The sequence below is a fragment of the Tasmannia lanceolata genome, unplaced genomic scaffold (assembly GCF_043159265.1).
Source record: "Tasmannia lanceolata isolate RefF3 unplaced genomic scaffold, GAP_Taslan_0.1 ptg000016l, whole genome shotgun sequence".
Classification (NCBI taxonomy): Eukaryota; Viridiplantae; Streptophyta; class Magnoliopsida; order Canellales; family Winteraceae; genus Tasmannia; species Tasmannia lanceolata.
The window spans coordinates 915,658-936,437 of record NW_027518693.1 but is presented as its reverse complement, the minus strand read 5'-3'; the positions used below and the strand labels follow the sequence as shown (position 1 = coordinate 936,437).

The following is a 20,780-nucleotide window of genomic DNA, read 5'->3' as shown; positions in this document are numbered from 1 at the left end:
TTGGCTTTCAAGGACCATAATAGATTCTGTGATATAAGGATAGGGTATGGAAAAAGGAGAGCGATCGTTTCATAATATGGATTCTTATCCCACTGATTGAGTTTTATCCTAGCGGCGTCTCCATTTTGATTTGAATCTGTTTTTTTTATTAAAGATCTCCAAACTGAGTCAAAGGAGTTCTGATTGAACTAGTTGTGCAAATCTTGGACTCAGATGAAAAGTCAGCCAATGTAGAATAGAGTCGACTCAGGCGAGTCGATGAATGACTCGGTGAGTTTTAACACAGTGTTGGGCATCAGGCTCTACCATTGAGATGATAAGATACTTATCTGTCAATATAAACCAAAGATGTGTGGCCATATAGTCCAGTATTTTTCAAAACAGTACTGTACGACCCACTCCATAGGATGATCCAAACCGTGAAACCGTCCATTTGTTGGGCCACAACATAAATAGGTTGTGCCCCAAAATTCATTTCCATAGGATGATCTTAATCCTCCAATCTATCATTCAAACAAAAAAAAGATCTTAATCCTCCAATCAATAGAGGTTTCCATAATGTGCAGCCCCTCTATAAATCAGAAGATTAGAATCATCCTATGGAAATGATTTTTGGGGCACAACCTATTTACGTTGTGCCCCAACAAATGGATGGTTTGGATCATCCTATCGAGTGGGTCATACTGTACTTTTTTTTCTTTGAAAAATACTGGACTACATGGGCACACACCATATAAAATCCCACAAGTGGCCGATAAATATTGGTTTTTATCTGTCACGGTTAGCGATAATCCAATACTTAAGATTAAATTAAGCATCGGATTTATTATTATGAAAATTTCCATTTAAGTCAAAAGTAAAATATAGAAAATCTCCACCCATAAAAATCAATTCATCGGGCTGTTAATATCATTCTGTTGTATTCGCAACTTAAAACTTTATTTTTGTAACTCTGGCAAAAAATTCAGGGGCAAACCCCGTGTGAACACAGAAGATCCTTAGAATTTAGTAGTTTTGGACTCTTTCATCAAACCTTTGACTTTTAACAAAGGGTGTTGATGCATGTTTCCAAGCCAAAGACAAAGTTGTCTTCCACCCAATAATTTTGCGGGCAAACACCCACATCAGTTTGTCTTGTATTTATAGCCCATACCAAATAGAGAAAGAAGCCTCAGTCTCTCTATCTTCTCAGAAGTTCTTCCTTGAGAATTGATATGAGGACTCCCTTTTCTTAATGGTGAGTCGGTAACCTGACTTCATTTTACACCTATATCATTAGGTGGTGAAGGTTATTACTAAGGTTACAACTTGGGTCGGGTTTTATCTGACATTGACCCGACCCGCAAATACCCCGAGTCGGGTTCAGAAATCTTGGGTCTTGGGTTGGGTCGGTTTTCATGTTTAAATGGGAAAAAAAACCTAAAACCCGAATTAAATCTTAGAGGGATACTTTGAATTTATTAGGTATTTCTTGAATAACTTGACAAACTATTTTCCACTTTATTTATGTAATTTTTCGTGATGTAAAAAAAAATAAAAAATCGTTTCATCTTATGCCCTTAATGTAGAGATTTTTGGTGTGAAGATTTGTTACTCTTATAATCATTGAAATAAATTACAATCCTAAGTAAAACATTAAAAACCTGACCCGACCCAAGAAACTACCCTAGGTAGGTTGGGTTTATGAATCTCAGGTTTTCCCATAATAAAAAAAAACTCAACTTAACCTAACCCGAAGATAATTTCTTGGGCAAGGTGCGAGTTATGGAAAACCAGACCCAAGTTGCAACCCTAGTTAATACAACTTACAATTCGCGAAACGCTATCAACAACCCATGAAAGTGTTCAAGTAAAAGTGAGGAGTGCCATTATCAAAACAATGGAACACCAATATAATCTTGCTAATTTCAATACGCCTTTTATTCTATTTACACAAATTTTATATGGTGTGTGGGTATAAAGTTCAGTATTTTTCAAAAAGGTACAATGGAGACCACTTCATAGGATGATCCAAACCGTTCATTTGTTGGACCACAGCGTAAATAAGTTGTCCCCAAAAATCATTTCCATATGATGATCCTAGCCCTCCAATTTGTAGAGGGACTGCACATTATGGAAGCCTACATAGATAGGGAATTGCCAGCGTCCATCGCAAAACGCATTTTGCCACCTCGTGAATGGAGACAACGGGACAGACCAGCCGCGGAAAGCCTTTTGCGATGGACCCTAGCAAATCCCTAGATAAAAAGATTCAGAACATCTTATGAAGGTTATTTTTACACTACAACCTATTTACGCTGTGGCCCAGCAATTGAATGGTTTGGATAAAGGCAGCCCCTCTATGATCATAGAGATCAATATAAATATGAATAAGGGGGATTTTTATTAAAAAAAAAACTCTAAGAAGGCAGCAGAAGGAAAAGACAAAGTGATCTAGGGTAATAATCAAAGCATGGTAGTGCCAATATCAGAACCCTTACTTTATTACAAATATCCCAAACGTCAACCCACAGAAATGAAAGTGAAAAAACAGAGAAGAAGAGAGAAAAGTTGCTCAATGTGGAAACTGGAAGCTTCTGACCTGATAAAAAAGGTGAATTTCTCGTACTATCAAATTCTCAAAGTAGGCAAGTTTTAATCTTCTGATTTTGAAGTCTCTATTTCTAGAATATTGAATTGGGTAACTTGTTGCCTATTAGAAAAAGCAATTCCTTTTCATTTTTGGATTCAGGATCTCTGTGTGTTCCTACTTTCTTCCTTTTTCTGTTTTCTATCTTCTTTATTGTCTCTATTCCTTTGTTGTCTTTGCACCAAATCAAAGCCCATAATTTGCATTATTTTAGAGAAAGACCTGCCCTAAAATGTCATTTTTGCTTATCAAAAACAGATCTTTTTTCCTATTTTGTTTTCTTTAAGCCCTTTCTTTGGATTTTCTCATCTGGTTATTTCTGCATTTTGAGGATGTGACTCTGGTCATATGATCCAGATCCATTTATTTTGATGTTGGCCTACTTTAGCAGATTATCTGTATCAGTTCGTTAATGGGTATGTTTCATTTCATTTTATTTTTATTTGGTTGGGATGGATCTCTTTAATCTTTTTGAATGGTACGTGATTGTGTTAGTCTTTGCTGATCTGTTTGATTTTGGGCTCTTTTTTATTTTTGCCGAGATTGCCAGTTCATGAGTTTTTTTTTAATTTTTGCTCTTAGATCTCCATAAAGTGTTGATAGGTAGAAAAGTTTCATATGATAAAGAAGACCTTGAGTTTTATCGGATTTGTTTGGTTAAGATGTTGTTTTAGAGACTTTTTAAATGTCTGATGTATATATTGGATGCATCACTGCGAATTAGTAGTTACTGCTTCTATAATTCATTTAATTTGAACTTCTCTTTTGATTTTTACTTGGTAATACACTGTTTTGAAAACTTAATCCCTGATAGGAAAGTCCCTATAATACAATGATCTTGCTAACCATTCTAAGATATTGAAATTGATTTGATACCATAAATTGCCCGTGCAACTATGGCTCTTGGATGAATGTTGTGAATACTATTTTTTCTTAATACTTTAATGGTGGTTTTACTCATCTTGAATCACAATCGTGTTAGTGTGTGAATTGTTGGTAAATTCACATCACAAAGTATGACCTATCAATTTCCATAGTTATTTCAAACCGGTTTTGGCAACAAGACCTATGTTGCATATCCAACGCATATCCATTACTCCTTCAAACCATAAATTGGGGAAGGAGAGCCTTGAAACAGGAAAAGAAAAGGGTTGCAATTGTCATGGAGTGTGGGGATTTTCATTTGAACTTCCATAACATCTTACTTGGGTTGTAAAAAGGTCATCATTTTTTTTATTGGTGTGACTGTTTTAACTTTAGGAAGTTTATAGTTTATTTCACAGGGGAATCTAGCTTGTTTTATGAGTGAAGTGTTTTAAAGTTAGAAATGACTACACTCTAGGAGACCTAATTTGACCCAAAAGACACTCTACATGCCACTTAAACTTTCTAATTTTAAATTTACAACTTCATACCCCAAAAACTTTATTCACAATACACAACTATGGGGCACAAAAGTCACTTAATACATCCCTAAAACTGCAGGGAGTATGACTAAAATATCCTGAAATCACCAAAATTAATAAGTTATGTCTCCCCAAAACCCCTTTATTTTCCTCTTGAAAATGGTGGGCCCATTTTATATTGAGGAGTTCAAAGATCTTTAGGTGAGGATTCAGCATTTAAATGTCTAGGGTGTGTCAGTCTAGTAATGGAAGTAATTAGGACTTTAGGAGTGCTTGAAAATTTCAGCTTTAGGATGTTTAACTTTTCAATAGATGCAGTCCAAATTAGCACTATTGTTCCTCTCCTGTAACCCTTTTTTATGTTCTGTGGAGACTGCAATTATATGCTATTTTTGTGTTAGACCAAGTTTTGATATCTGGAAATTGCTTTTAGTTACTATGGCTTTGAGGAATTGAGGTCATGGATCTGGTGCAATAACAAAGGGTAGGCCGAAGTGTTCCAATGGAGGCCAAAATATTGCTGGAACAGTTCATTCAGTGAGTAGGAGTTGGACAACCTAAGTACCCTCTTGATGAAGGTGTTGGGAATTGAAATAACTAGGATCTGTTTACCAACCTACCAGTAGATGCACAACCCACTACCCAACTCAACTGAGAGGGAAGTTGAAGACTTCTAGTTGAAAAAGAAGAAAATCCTTTCACAATCACATAGGGGACGATGAGGTTCTGAAGTGTGGGGGGCTGGAGAAGAGATTCAATGGTCATTTAAAGATTAAAAATCAAGAAAACTTTAAGGAATTGTCGGAAAGCATTGATGGTATGGACTACAGTGAGTGTCCTAAAGATGAGACGAATGATTCAAAAATTTATGGAGGGACCGATTCTGATGAATATCATGTTCGATTGAAGGATGCACAAGAAATTTTGATGTGCCAATTTATGATGATGGTATGAAGAACTGTTTTGGATGAAGAGTAGGTACTGATGGAACCCCATTATTCTTTTTTATGGTTATGTTCGACATTGAGAATTATGGATTGCATGAACCAAATTATTTTGAACGGATTTCTTAAAGAAGAAGGGCTTTTGAACGTGTTTTTCACAATGATCCTATGAACTTTCACAGGGAAGATGATATGATCTTCTAGATACCTGTGAATAAAAAGTTTTTGTTTTTGAATGGTACCTATGAATAAAAAGTTTTAATTACATATATGGACGAATTGTGAAAAGCGACTATGATATCTATATACAGATACGGATATTGATACAAACATGGATATGGGAACAGAGATACGACTTGGCATCTTCCAAAATCTAGGACCTGGATACGAATGTACGTATCCATACCATGAGACAAGAGACAGGACGAGACATAGGACATGTATAACTAAAATATTATAAAACTTAACTAGATTTAGCTTGGAAGATGAAATTAATAATAAATTTGAAGTAACATTTCTACGGCTCACATAGACAAAATTATAATTGTAACTATGCGACAATAACATGCAAAAAACATGATATTTAATTAGAAGATTGTGATGTATGTCTGAAAGATGATAGTTATCTGACCAACAAAAGTATCCACAAAGGATCTGGTACAAGTATCGTATCGTGTCAGACATGATAAGTTTATCCTACAAAGGTATTGGGGTAGCATAGCAAAAAGGTGTGGAGTTCAAATATTGCATTCATTTTAAGGGGTTTCCACAATACTTTGTTCAGAAGACAATCTCGTAGGATAGTTAATAGAAAGGTATGGGGTTACTTTTAGAATATTTAAAGAGAGAAATAGTTTAGAAAGTTTCTAGGAATGTTTAGAATGTGCTAGACCTTATATTGATTTTATATAACCATCTTCTGCAGCTTTTGGAGTGCATATGAATGTCAGCCTTGGGTTTCTAATTATTTCACTGTAATAACCCTAATTAACTTTATTGTTCCTCTCCTTTGCGCCTTTGCTTTTGTCGTTCTAGTGATTGCAATCGTGTGGTGGTTTGATTTGATTATCCTACATCAAATATGTTGATGTGGGAAAATAATATAAATATTTATACAGAATAACTGACAGTTTTGGTTTGCCATTAAAAAAAAACCGACGGTTTTGGTTTCGGTACGTGTTTTGGTGGGGATGAAAATTGAAACATTTTGGTTTTTTCTTGCCGGTTTTGGTGGAAATTTAAAACCATGCATAAGAGAACTGTGGAAGGCTCTTGAATACTCCTATTCTCAACATTTTGAAACCCATATTATATAACTTCGGGCGAAAATCCAAAACTATTAAAAAAGTAGCTTCTCTACCCATTAGTAATTATTGAAGATAGAGAATATATTTTGATCAATATGTGGCATCAAGCAGCCTTTAGACGAAAGGAATTAGGTTTGTTATACTATGAATGGCTTAGGGGTTGAATGTAAGATGTTCACAACCTCTCTTCAAACATTCAAGGATTTAACAGAGTTGTAGATTCTTTTATTACATGATGTTGGACTTGATGCCTCTTCTTCTATACCTATGAAGCCATCTTCTTCACAGTCCTCGTCACTGGACAACTTTAAGGTTCTTTTATTCTGCCTGATCATCTAATTGCCGTGACCATGCAAGAGGATAAGGGCGTGGCTCCTGCTAGGGTAGGGACAATGGCGATCAACATTATCATCAGCAAGAGTTTCCACGTCCAACACTTACCCCTCTCGTCCAGGGCAAGGAGGTATTTAGAGGGGTTTTTTTTTTTGAATGGTCGCCAATTTTATTAAAAGAAGTCCGAGATGGTCAAGATACAAGAAATTAAAGAACCATAAGATAAAAATACATGAGGAACCAGAAGAAGTCGCGACGGAAGAGAGTCAAATGTGCCAAAGATTCTTTCGAGACCCCCAATTTAGCCAAGCTAGCGGCCACCTCGTTTGCCGAACGACAGGCATTTTTGAAGGATAGATCAAAAAATACAATCTGAAATCTCATCAAAGTATCTATCAAATCTCCAGGGATTCCTTTGGGGCCCCTAAGACATTTGATGACGTTCAAAGAGTCCCCTTCAATCACTACCTTATCCTTCCCATTAGAGGTTGTTGCTACCCACACTGAAAACTATCATAAAACGAAGTGCGAGCACGAGAGAGAGAGAGAGAGAGAGAGAGAGAGAGAGAGAGAGAGAGAGAGAGAGAGTCCAATTGGTCATAGGATTTGTATTGCATTCATTAAGTGGTTACAGCTTACAATCCTAATCACTCACTTATTTACTGACAAGAGTAAAGTAATTACGGAATTGCTACTAATAATGAATACACCATAACAACAATTATGCATGCACCGTAATGAAATGTGACATGGTTTTTTCCGTCACTCCCCTCAAGCTGACCTTGGTATCTGAACATGTATAGCTCGTCAGAAAAATGCAAACGATGATCGTTTGTGAATTCTTTAGTAAGGTTGTCTGCTACTTGGTCTTTTGCTTGAGACAAAAAGGGGTCATTTCACCACTCTCCTCTGAAAAACTGGAAATCAATCTTTGTGTTTCATTTCGCCTGAAACACTAATTTTGTGATAACTTAATTGCACTTTGATTATCACTATATAGCTCTACATGTCCCTTTGAAAGCATACGCATTTCCTGAACTAATTGTCATCTCCGCAGTAAGAAAATCCATGCCACTATATTCCACTTTTGTCCTAAATCTTCCAACTGTGTATTGCTGATATGGTAACATATTTATCACACACCATGCTCCCACATTATACATGTATGACACAGATTATACCATTTGCCATATTACTTTTAATGAATTACTCTGGTTAACACTTTCTTATCTTTCATCTCTTATCCTTCATTCAGGTACTCAGGAGGCATCCAAGGATTTTAGATTTCCATTGAGCACTGCTGATTTGCATGCTTCCAAGGAGTGTTTTCATAATAAATAGAGCAAGAGCTCTGTCAGGGTAGTGGTCACATTCAGTTATTATTGATGGAAACTAGATGACCTTTAGTGCTAGTGAACTTGAACCAGTACTGCATCGTATTATACGTAAATCGGTCTTTTTGCAACTATTCAGTTACTTTAAGAGGGCATCATGTCTGTAGATTCACCTGCCACCCCATACAGTGAGTCAAACCTCTACGCACTTAAAGGAAATGGCGGCAGCACCAGTATATCTAGTCAAATATTTATGTCTGATAAAAAGAAGTTTAAGTATGGATCTCGGTCTTACTACAATGAGATCTATAACCAACAGAATTCCAATTCCTCCTCCGAAGAATTTCTTGATCAAGGTCCCCACTCTTATCAGATGATGACTAGTTCAGGATCATCTACCACTGCACAAAACCCATATGACTCCTTTTTCGCCACAATCAGACATCCGAATTCCCAAATATTTGACGACACCCCTCATGAGACTCACTCTGTATCTGAATGCTTAGATAGTGGAAGCCTGGATATTGGATTCGACTATGATGAAGATGAAATCGCGTTAAAGCTTCGAGAACTCGAGAGAGTGCTTTTGGATGATAATGATGATGAGATGTTTGATTCTGATCTAGGTATGAGTATTGATGGAGAATGGGCCAAACCTGTCATGAATCTTCTTATTCCCAATTCTCCGAAGGAGTCATCCTCCACAGATTCAAACCTTAGTAGCATCAGCAGCAATAAAGAAATGCCCATATTACCCCTCTCTAGCCCAATATCAAGGAGAACTCTTACTCCTAAACAGTTGCTCTTTGAGTGTGCGGCCGCGGTATCAGAAGGAAACATGATGGAGGCATCAACCCTAATAACCGAACTCCGACAAATGGTCTCCATCCAAGGTGATCCCCCTCAAAGGATTGCTGCCTATATGGTCGAAGGCCTTGCTGCTCGTATGGCTGCCTCAGGCCATGGTCTATACAAGGCTCTTAAATGCAAAGAACCACCAACTTCTGACAGGCTCTCAGCTATGCAAATCCTATTCGAGGTCTGCCCATGTTTCAAATTCGGATTCATGGCAGCCAACGGTGCCATTGCCGAGGCATTCAAAGGAGAAGAGAGAGTTCACATCATAGATTTTGACATAAACCAAGGAAGCCAGTACTTTACACTCATACAAGCTCTTTCAACACTGCCCGATAAGCCGCCCTTTGTAAGGATAACTGGGGTGGACGATCCAGAGTCGGTGCAGCGTACAAACGGTGGTCTAAAAATCATAGGGCAGCGTCTTGAGAATCTCGCAGAATCACTTGGGGTCCCATTCAAGTTCCGAGCATTAGCTTCCAAGACTGTGGACGTGACCCCATCTATGCTAGATTGCCGGGCCAATGAGGCCCTTGTTGTCAACTTTGCTTTCCAGCTACATCACATGCCCGATGAGAGTGTCTCAACAGTCAACCAGAGGGACCGTCTCCTACGCATGGTTAAAAGTTTGGAGCCAAAGCTAGTGACAGTTGTGGAGCAGGACATTAACACAAACACTGCCCCATTCTTTCCTAGGTTTGTGGAGGCCTACAATTACTATTCAGCTGTGTTTGAGTCACTTGATGCAACCCTCCCTAGAGAGAGTCCTGACAGGGTAAATGTTGAGAGGCAGTGCCTCGCGCGCGACATAGTCAACATTGTGGCATGTGAGGGAGCGGAGAGGATCGAGCGATATGAGGTGGCAGGAAAATGGAGAGCGAGGATGACAATGGCAGGGTTTTTCGCATGCCCATTGAGTACGTACGTAAATGGGGCAATTCGATCAGTGCTGAAAACAACATATTGTGACAGGTACATGGTGAAAGAAGAAAGTGGAGCACTATATTTTGGGTGGGAAGACAAGATCTTGGTTGTTGCTTCGGCCTGGAGATGAATTTTATTGCAGGTACAGTGCATTTTTATTTATTTTTTGCTTTACAGCACTATGTAACAATGTCAGAGAAACCTTATATGAGTGTTAGATGAGTTATGTAGTTTGTATGTCGGGCTGGGCATTTCACTATGTATAACCCTAGCAAGCTCTACAGTGTATCTACTCGATCAAGTGGTTAACTTATCTACTCCGTCGGCTTAAAATACAGTGGGGGCCCACATTGTTTGGGTGATGCAAACCATTCACTTGATGGGCCCTCACATAGATAAGGCGTGCCCAAAAAATCAGCTCCATAGGATTATCCCAACCCTTCGATTTGTGGAGGTTAAAATGGACAGGTTTAAAACCTTCACAAATCTGTCCATTTTTACCTCCACAGTTCGAAGGGTTAGGATGATCCTAAGGAGCTGAATTTTTGGGCACACCCTATCTATGTGAGGGCCTATCAAATGACTGCGTCAGCACCAACTCCAGGGTTGGAAGTCATGTCCCGCTTTAGTGCCTCAAATATGGGTTTAGGTCGGAATGCACATTGGCAGAAATGACCCCACTTTGTACTTCATTTATGATTGAGTATACTGCCGTGGTAACCATTGGATGCCTAACACCATAAAGTTGTATCATTGAATCTTGATTTGCACTTCTTTCATTGTTCAAAGCATTCTAATTTATTTCCATACTTTGGTTGTGGGTATTATACCTCATAGAGTAGTGGTATAACTATAGACAGGGGGGAGACTGCCTTGGATTTACATGGAACTTACATTGTAGAATAGTGGTAGTAGCGTTTGGTTGTCAATCTCGTAAAGTAGTTTTTTGCTTTGATTTCTTGGGAATGATGTTCTCTCTCCCCGTTTGATTTCCCGAATCGGACTTTCTTTGATATCATTTTGATTCACGGTTACTAACAACCGAAAAAAAAAGAAGGGCGGCCCAATGCACGAGGCTCCCGCCATTACGGGGTCTGGGGATGGTTAGATGTACACAGCCTTACCCCTGCTTTTCAAAGAGGCTGTTTTCGTGACTCAAACCCAAGTCACAATGGAACAATCTTACTGTTGCGCCAAGGCTCACCCTCTATATCACTGACAACCAAAAAGTAAAAAATAATTTACTAGAAAATTGACCCATATTGGAACATCGAAGGCATGCCCTTTCAATATTTGAGTTTTTTTAAGGTACATGCTTTTATTTTATTTTTTAAATACAGTAGGGTTCGCTCTAAAGGATGGTCCAAACCATTCATGAATCCCCAAATTAGAATATGAACTTGAATTGCGTACGTAAATTTGATATTCTCTCAATAACTTGCTAAAATTTAGAGTCTATTGCAGTGGATTCCAATAAATTTCAAATAAAATTTTTTGGTTTAAAATTGTTTTATCGAAATCAAGTAAGTTAATGGCATTCAATGATACGGTCATATTCACTTGGCTTATTTTCACACCGCCTCATTTTTATGGGCACACCCCCTTTATTATAGTTTTCTTGACAGAGAAAAGGGGATAATAACCGTGAGTATTGTTGAACAACCATGAGTTCTGGAGGGCCAAATGGTTTGTTGGTGAACCCTTAGGCCATGTTTGGATTGCAAGAAAAACATTTCTGATGGAAAAAATTTTCTTGAAATTTTTTTTTCCTTACCGCGATTAAGAAGTACATGATTATGGTTAATTTGGAGGGACATTATCATAAATTGAAGCTCCCTCTAGGAAAGATTGAGAAGGATAGGTTCAAGTTTTGTTTTTTCGTATTGAACAAAAGTAATTCTAGAAATATCTTTCCTTTCCAAATTTTTCCAGAAAAATGCCTGCAATCCAGGGCCTAGTGGGCTATTTGGAAGTCTAAAAATTAATTTTCCAGCATTTGGTAATCTTAAATTTTGTCCAATATAGATAATTTTCCCTGTTTCCAAGGAAAATTGCATACCATAGCATTTTTTTATATTTTCCATGAAAAAATGTCCACAATTTATTTCCCTAAGTCCAAACACTACTAATATAAATCAACTGGTCATGTCCCCAGCAAAGGAACTCCTCTTTAAGAACTGGATACGAGAATTTCATCTCCTACCCATTCTAAGAAAACCATTTATTCGAAGTTGACATACAGATGACTTTCCAACCAAGTTACGAGCTCGGCCCCCAATAACCATTTATGGCGTAACATACGATGAAAACAGTTTAAAACAGTGGTTTGTTGAGCCGAACTGGGATTGAAACCTACAAACCTCAAGGTTACAACAACTGTTCCAGCACAATCTCACCTATCAAGATTCACAGTATCCATATAGCCTCATGGGGACCTAACTTTTATGAACTTACAGTGGATCTGTGAGATAGCTCACCCTAGAGGACATTTAATATGTCGTGAGTTTTAGCCAGATTTTGAACAAGCACCCCTTATGATATACAGACTGTTCTCAAGACTCTTGTAAAGATGTAAAGAGATTGCGCAGAGGAGTTATGTTGATGATGTTGTGATGAATTAATGTGGGAGAAAGTTATTATTAGTTCCAACCTGTGAGGCTGAATCTGTCGGCAATCCTTGTCAGTTAGTGCGTATCAATTTATAGTAGTCCATGATTAGTACCTTATTAATTCTTAAAAAATAGCAGGAGTTGTTTATTTAGCTTCTGAAGTTGGTAATTTGAGGTGAGCAATCCTTTCTGTGTACTTAAAAATAGCAAGAGGCATATGTTCTTTTTCAGGTAACCTCCCCCTATGGAAACACAGTTCATCACAAAGAAAACGAGACAGTAGGCCAGTTTGCATTTACGACTAGTGAGGCTGGCAACTACCTTGCTTGTTTTTGGATTGATAGCCACCATCAAACCGAGGGAGTTACTGTCAACATTGACTGAAAATTGGAATCGCGGCAAGGGACTGGGACTCTGTTGCAAGAAAAGAAAAGATTGAGGTAAAACACTAACACCTTGCTTATTTTACTGTAAGTTTATGTGTTGAACACGATTTTATCTGAATTTATATTTGATTGTTGGCTGGTAATTTAGGGTGTTGAGCTTGAGCTAAGGAAACTAGAAGGGGCTGTAGAGGACATCCATGAGAATTTATTATATCTCAAGAGCAGGTAATATATCTTTTATTGTAGTTCAAAGTACTTAGCACACTTCCCATTTATGCTATTGTTGGTTTTGATAACTACTAATATTTGAATACAGGGAAGCAGAGATGAGTGAAGTAAGTGAACTAACAAATGCTAGAGTGGCATGGTTCAGCATCATGTCTTTGGGTGTTTGCATAGGGGTTTCGGCTTTGCAATTGTGGCACTTGAAGAGATTCTTTCAAAAGAAGAAGCTTATTTAAGTTACAGTTTATCATGTCCAATGTTGGAAATCTTCAATGGTAAATTAAAACTTCAAAACCCATTATCTTCTTGTATCAGAGCTTTTGAGTAGGGAAAATTTTGAGCACATGTTCATGTGGGTCTTCATGTATTGTTGTGCATCTGTTTACGTGCAGCTCAAAAACAGTAGGCAGTGGAAATAGTTTCAGAGATTATATGCCTTTCAGTTAATTATATTTTCTCGTATAATCCCAAATAAGAACTCGGATATCCTAACTGCAGAAGCCATGGTTGCAATATTTGGTATAAAGTATAAACCCAGTCGCTCTTGTGGGTTTCAAGATCCAATATGGACTGAATTATGGTGATTCATGGGTTGATCGACTTCAGGACTGATATAGCAAGATTATTTGAAATTTTATAGCTGTTTAAGGGATACTACAGAGCGATCAGAACAACCATTTCTTTTAGATCTTCAAGAGGCTACAATGTTGAAGGATACCCTGTTTATGTTTTATCTTATTATGGGATTGTAAGCAATGGTGATAATGAAATTTGTTAGAGAGTCACATGATGCATGTGGGTATTTTTCAAAGGAAGAAGATGTGTAGAAAAACGTGCAAGTGGGGCCTACTTATTCAATAATCCTATCTGTTAGAGTAATTAATTTGCTAGGGCCTGCTACTGGTGAGGCACATGTCAGAATCTACCTCCATTAGAATGGCCCATCCATGGCATGGCCTAAGCAGGTAAATGGTTCAGATTATTGAAGAAGTGGCCCCCACTTGGTACTTTTGCCCATTGATATTTTACATTGCTAAAAGGATCAGTACTAATCTTCGCACCCCATTAGTGGGAGTGATGGACCCCATCCAACATGATACGGGGGACCACCGAATTGCCACAGGCCCCATTGATCGCGGCATGAAGTTCTAAGTTAGGATGTTCTGACTGAAGTGGCAACTTAAATCTGCAGAACATCAATGTGGAATGCTCATGGTGAGCATTCAACATGGCTGCTTTTGGATTGTAGGAATTAGAATCAGATTGGGTGGATGGTGGGAAGCACATAAGGTTGAGGGTCCTGCGGATGTGGTTATTGGGCAAAAGCTTAGGCATGTAAAGAAAATGTTAAAGGATTGGGTAGCTGAAAGAAGACAAGCTGATTCGAGTAGAAAAGTTTGGTTGGAAAATAGAATAGGTGAATTAAATGTATTGGAAGTATCTGGATTAGGATCAATAATATCAAGGGAGGAATTGGGTAGGGTTAAAGAAGAGCATAAAGGTTTGCTGCTTCAAGAGGAGATAACGTGGAGACAAACGTCAAGAGTGAGATGGTTAAAGGAGGGGGGAAAAAACATAGCCTATTTTCATGCTATGGCCAGTACCAGAAGACGGAGAAACAGGATCGAGTCTTTGGTTGATAATGAAATCAGGGTGGCGGGGAAAGACGAGGTTACTAGAGTGGTCTTGGATTTTTATTCTTGCTTGTACTCATCGGATGGGATCATAAGACCAATTCCAGAGGAATTGGAGTTTAGTGAGCTGAGCATGGCCCAGAGGGGTGCGTTGGAGAGTCCCTTTGAGGAGGAAGAGGTTGAAAAAGGTGTTTTTTCTATTGGTAAGGATAAGGCACCCGGTCCTGATGGTTTTTGTTTAGCTTTCTTTCAATCTCGTTGGTCGTATGTAAAGGGGGATATCCTAAAATTTTTCGATGAGTTCAATAATGGGTTGGTTTTGGATAAAGGCACCGGAGCTACCTTCATTGCCTTGATCCCAAAGGTTGTTGGTGCCTCTCAAATATCTGAGTATCGTCCAATTAGCTTGGTGGGATGTCTACACAAAGTATTGGCAAAAGTGCTAGTGGATCGTTTGAAGATAGTGCTCCCAGCCATTATCTCTGATTGCCAAAGTGCTTTTGTGGCTAATAGGCAGATTCTTGATTGCTCTTTAGTTGTGAATGAGGCCATTGACTTTTATCTTAAGAACGGCATGAGAGGTATTATGTGCAAATTGGATATGGAGAAGGCATATGATAGAGTGGATTGGGATTGTTTAGATTACTTGCTGGGTAGAATGGGGTTTGGTAATAAATGGAGAGTTTGGATGAGGGCTTGTGTCTCTTCAGCTTGGTTCTCCATCCTGATTAATGGGTCTCCTAAAGGTTTATTTAAGTCATCGCGAGGACTTAGACAGGGTGATCCCTTATCCCCATTTCTTTTTGTCATAGTGGCTGAGACTCTTAGTAGATTGATGACTAAAGGGAGCAGGTTGGTGTTATTCAATGGTTTTAAGATTGGAGTTGAGCAGGTGGAGGTGTCACATCTTCAATTTGCAAATGATACTCTCCTATTTTGCGAACCGGAGAGGACCTAAGTGATGAACTTAAAATCTTCCCTTCGACGCTATAAGTTGATTACTGGGCAGAGATCTAATTTCCATAAGTCCAGGTTGTATGCCCTAAATATCCCGCAGGATGAGACGCTTGAATTGGCAAAGACTTTGGGTTGTCTGTTTGAGCAATTGCCTTCCACATACTTGGGTCTCCCTTTGGGAGTCGGGAGACCAAAATAAAACTTTGTGGGAGCCTGTTGTTGAGAGAATTGAGAGGAGGTTGGAGGCGTGGAAGAGGAATCTTGTCTCTTGAGGCGAAAGGCTTGTGTTGGCTAAGGCAATCTTGGCCAATATTCCCATTTATTTTTTGTCTTTGTTCAAATGCCCGGCTAGTGTAGTTTTTCATATTTAACAAATCCAGCGCAGATTTTTATGGGGAGGCAACAAGGAGAGAAAGGGCATTTTTTGGGTGGGTTGGCAGAAAGTGTGCCTTCATGTTAAGAATGGGGGTTTGGTGATTAGAAGAGTGAAAGAGTTTAACCATGCTTTGTTGGGAAAATGGTTATGGAGGTTTGGGGAGGAAAAATCTCAGTTGTAGGTTAGAGTTATTGAGAGTAAATATGGGTGCAAGCCGGATAAGTGGGAATCTGATAACCAATACAAAAAACAAGGATTGACTGTTTGGCGTGACATTTTGAAAATGTCATAAGATTTTAATTTGAGGGTTAGGTTTAAGGTGTATTCGGGGGAGCGAATTAAATTTTGAAGGGATGTGTGGTGTGAAAATGAGCCCCTTATGATTTTATTCCCGGAGTTATTTAGTGTTGCCATTGAGAAAGATTTTTTGTTTCTGAGTGTTTTGCCAGAGAGGGGGGTAGTATAGTCTGGTCCCCTAGGTTTAGAAGGAACTTCTTTGATCGAGAGTTAGATTTGGTTATCCAATTTCTTAAGCTTTTAGATGGGTGATATAATAAGAGAAGCGGTTTGGACAAAAGAGTATGGACTGCGGAATCTTCAGGTTTTTTCTCTGTCAAATCTTTCTATTTTAGCTTATCGCCTTGCAGTGTATCCTCTATTTCAGCCGAGGTATGAAAATTTCATTGCCCGCCTAGAGTTGGTATCTTCGGGTGCGGCGGTATGTCGCGATCGGATTCAAACGATTAATTTCCTCCGGAAGCGTGATATGATGCTTGTTGACCATCGCCCCCTTTGCTTGAAGGATGGTGAATCTGTGGGCCATCTCTTCATGCATTGCTCTTTTTCGAGTCAGATATGGAGTTTGATATTTCTGAGATTTGGTATTAGTTGGATTATTCCTTTTTCTATTCCGGAATTGATGTTTCATTGGTCCTTTGAAGAAGAAAGGTAAAGTTTTGTGGAATTTGTGTCTGCTAGCAACTTGGTGGGTGATATGGAAAGAGAAGAACTCTCGTATCTTTGAAGGGGTCACAAAATCTCCTTATTGGCTATATATGAAAATTATAGCGCTCAGTATTTCATGGGCAAAAAGTTTACCGTCTTTCTGTTTTGTATCGGCTTTTGACTTATGGGAGGGTTGGAGAATATGAACTTGAATAGAATATGAACTTGAATTGTGTACGTAAATTTGATATTCTCTCAATAACTTGCTAAAATTTAGAGTCTATTGCAGTGGATTCCAATAAATTTCAAATAAAATTTTTTGGTTTAAAATTGTTTTATCGAAATCAAGTAAGTTAATGGCATTCAATGATACGGTCATATTCACTTGGCTTAGGTTCACTCCGCCTCATTTTTATGGGCACACCCCTTTTTTTATAGTTTTCTTGACAGAGAAAAGGGGATAATAACCGTGAGTATTGTTGAACAACCATGAGTTCTGGCGGGCCAAATGGCTTGTTGGTGAACCCTTAGGCCATGTTTGGATTGCAAGAAAAACATTTCTGATGCTTGAAAATTTTTTTTTCCTTACCGCGATTAAGAAGTACATGATTATGGTTAATTTGGAGGGACATTATCATAAATTGAAGCTCCCTCTAGGAAAGATTGAGTAGGAAAGTAATTCTGGAAATAACTTTCCTTTCCAAATTTTTCCAGAAAATGCCTGCAATCCAGGGCCTAGTGGGCTATATGGAAGTCTAAAAATTAATTTCCCACCATTTGGTAATTTAAATTTTGTCCAATATAGATAATTTTCCCTGTTTCCAAGGAAAATTGCATACCAAAAAGTTGGAAAAATCCTGCAATCCACAGCTCTCTTTTTGGCTATATTAATAAACAAATGTGCTTTCCTTCCACAACTGACAGTGAAAGAAAACTGGTCGAGATCACCCTTTCGGTTTGCTGTTTGCTGTATCAGAAAGAAGAAAAGGACAATTCTCTCTTTGGATTGCAGGATTTTTTTGGAAAAGTTTGGAAGGAAAGCACATTTGTTTATTAATATTTTATTCATTATTAAAACCTCTCCAACAAACCATCGTCGTTGTGGACCCTAAGTAAGATTATCATTTCCCTATTTGAACCGGACATGACCTCATTATCATATAATGACCCCAGCGAGAATTACGTAGTGGACCCTAAGTAAGATTGATTTTGGGCAATTTTAGATCCTATAAAAATTCAATTTGGATGGACGATCCAAATCAACTCAAGGTGGGGCCTACTATACAATAGTAAGCATGCCTTATTGTATTAGAATTCAGAAAAGAGGTTTTATAAGTGAAGTCCTGTATTTTTCAAAAGATACACTGGGGCCTACTTCGTAGGATGATCTCAATGCAATGGTCCTAGCCGTCTGAACTATAGAAGTTTCTATAATGAGAAGTACCTCTTCAGATCGGAGGGTTAGGATCATCCTATGGAGATGATTTACGGAGTGCATGCTAGTTACATTGCGGCCCAACAGATGAATGATATGGATCATCCTATGAAGTGGGCCCGACCCTATTTTTGAAGTCTCTAATCCTACAATCCTTATGAAAGTGTCAAAATTATTCAACCAATTGCTTTCCGTAATATTTTTGTTGGACCGTTCCGGTTCAGACCCGTCTCGTAGCCCATTTTATGAAATTGAATTGTGGGCAGACTCTAACGCTTTCTGACGTCAGATCACGTTACAAGTGTGGAAAAATATGGTCTGTGGAAAAATATGTAGCATCATAAAACAGAGAATTGCAGTGAGAGCTAAAAAAGGAAGATAGTTAGAGAGAAGAGAGGAGGATGGGTAACAGTGGACATGTGAACGTAGAGGTTTCTGTCTCTTGGGAGAAGAGAGTCCTATGTACGTGTTCGTCCTATTGGGGAATTTCGAGGATGCTCAGAAAGATTTGTATTCAATATGTTAAAAGAGTACTATGTACGAAAATATTAACGATAAAAACGTTTTATCGTTTTCGTACGGTGACATCATGATTTTTTGCTATGAATACCAACTTCAATTCACTTTCCATCAGCTTGAGGATGAGAACGAAAACGGTAGACAATATTTGTTTATATCTGAGCAAACTTTTGTTTAACATTTCTTTATTAATATTTTATTCATTATCTCCAAATGTGCGATATTAACGATAGTTTGCTCTTTGCTCTCTGCTGCCATAGCCCAAAACCTCTCCAACCTTCTTTAGATTTCTCTATAAATACCAACCTCATTCTTTCATTTCTTAAACCATCCATCCTTTCAATTCACTTACCTCTTCTTAAAAAAAAGGAAGAGAGGAGGATGGGTGACAGTGGACATGTGAACGTAGAGGTTTCTGTCTCTTGGGAGAAGATAGAGAAATTTTTATTTATTGGCTCAGCTATTGTCCTCGTCCGTGTTGTCCTCACCATATTTTTCAAATATGGAGGCAAGTGCTTGATTCGTGTGGGTGACAAGGACAATGAAGCCCTGCAGAATGGAGATGGAGATGGAGAAGGATCTCAGGAATTTGAGGTTGTTTGAGATACTACTTATGATAGTATTTTGTTCTACTTATGCTTTTGTTGTTTGGGTTATCTTAAATAAATTTCGTGAGTTTTTTTCTTGCCTTTCACTAATCCATCTTGGTATTAAGTTTTTCTAAAAACCCTAGCTTCTCGCGATCTTCTTTTTGTTTTTTCTCGCCTTTCACCGTTTTCCGGCGGCCTCGCCGCTAGTCCAGCCGGCGGCCTCACCGACATACTTGATTCACTACGTGTTTTTAATGCATCTGTGACAGCAATTTCAAAAAAAAAAAAAATTATTTATATGTTTTGTAGCTTTAGAATTCACTATTGTTGCTTCCAAGGTTTAAAATTTCGGTTTCGGTAACCATTTTGGACCCCACCAAAAACCGAAATTTCGCTCCAAATTCCAGACCAAAATTCCAAAATTTTGTAACACCTTTTTTTTTAATAAATAATGTCATTAAACCGAAATTTCGGACCAAGATTTGGTAAAGGGCGAAAAATGGAATTTCGGAAAATTCCGGTTTCGGTCCGCACCGGTAACCAAAATTTCGGATTTCGGTCGAAATTTTAAACCATGGTTGCTTCCTTCTCTTAGAAAAGAGGAAAACAGCGCAAAGTCATGAAGATGGCAAACAAGTGTATTGGGTTTGGTTTTTCATTAGGATTCACCACTATAAAATCACGAAGATGGCAAACAAGTGTGTTGGGTTTGGTTCTTCATTAGGATTGACCACTTGGTGAGGGTGATGGAACTCTATGAAATTATATGGATTCCTACCAATTTGAATGTCAGCACAATTTTTTGAAGCAGCACTCCTGATTTTTCTCTTTTCAAAGTTGATTGCATGCACCCCTGTTTCAAGCTAATTGATGCATAGGATTGACCACTTGGTGAGGGTGATGGAACTCTATGAAATTATATGGATTCCTACCAATTTGAATGTCAGCACAATTTTTTGAAGCAGCACTCCTGATTTTTCTCTTTTCAAAGTTGATTGCATGCACCCCTGTTTCAAGCTAATTGATGCACAGACAAACGTTGTCATTTCTTGTATTTAAATGTGAAACACCCTCTTGATGTTTGATGTTCATTCTTAGAGGATGTAATGTGAAACGCCCACCTGAGAGGGACAGGGTGCTACCACCCTTGATGTTTGACCCAACAGCAACTCTTTAAGAGGCTGCTTTGGATCAAAGATCAAGGATTGTACCACCCACATCCAACAGCAAATCCTGGAAAATTAATTTTTAGACATCCAAATAGCCCCCAGGCCCTGGATTGCAGGCAGTTTCTGGAATGGAAATGAAAGATATTTCTAAAATTACTTTTGTTCCATACTAGTGAAATGCCATTGCCTCCCCCCCCCCCAAA

The 20,780-nt window shown here is 38.4% G+C and overlaps 2 pseudogenes across 3 annotated transcripts; both read left to right on the top strand.

Annotated features, from left to right (window-relative positions):
• Positions 1-2,456: 2,456 nt before the first annotated feature.
• LOC143848347 (scarecrow-like protein 1 pseudogene) lies at positions 2,457-10,011 on the top strand (annotated as a pseudogene). Of its 2 annotated transcripts, none has more exons than XR_013235371.1 (2): positions 2,457-2,593; positions 7,875-10,011. The product of XR_013235371.1 is annotated as a scarecrow-like protein 1 pseudogene, transcript variant X1 (transcript). The 2 variants fall into 2 exon arrangements; XR_013235372.1 differs by lacking the exon at positions 2,457-2,593 and adding an exon at positions 2,846-3,045.
• Positions 10,012-10,403: 392 nt separating this feature from the next.
• Positions 10,404-13,394, top strand: LOC143848844 (transmembrane emp24 domain-containing protein p24delta5-like; annotated as a pseudogene). The gene is made up of 4 exons (XR_013235482.1): positions 10,404-10,448; positions 12,573-12,781; positions 12,876-12,952; positions 13,044-13,394. The product of XR_013235482.1 is annotated as a transmembrane emp24 domain-containing protein p24delta5-like (transcript).
• The last annotated feature ends 7,386 nt before the right edge of the window (positions 13,395-20,780 follow it).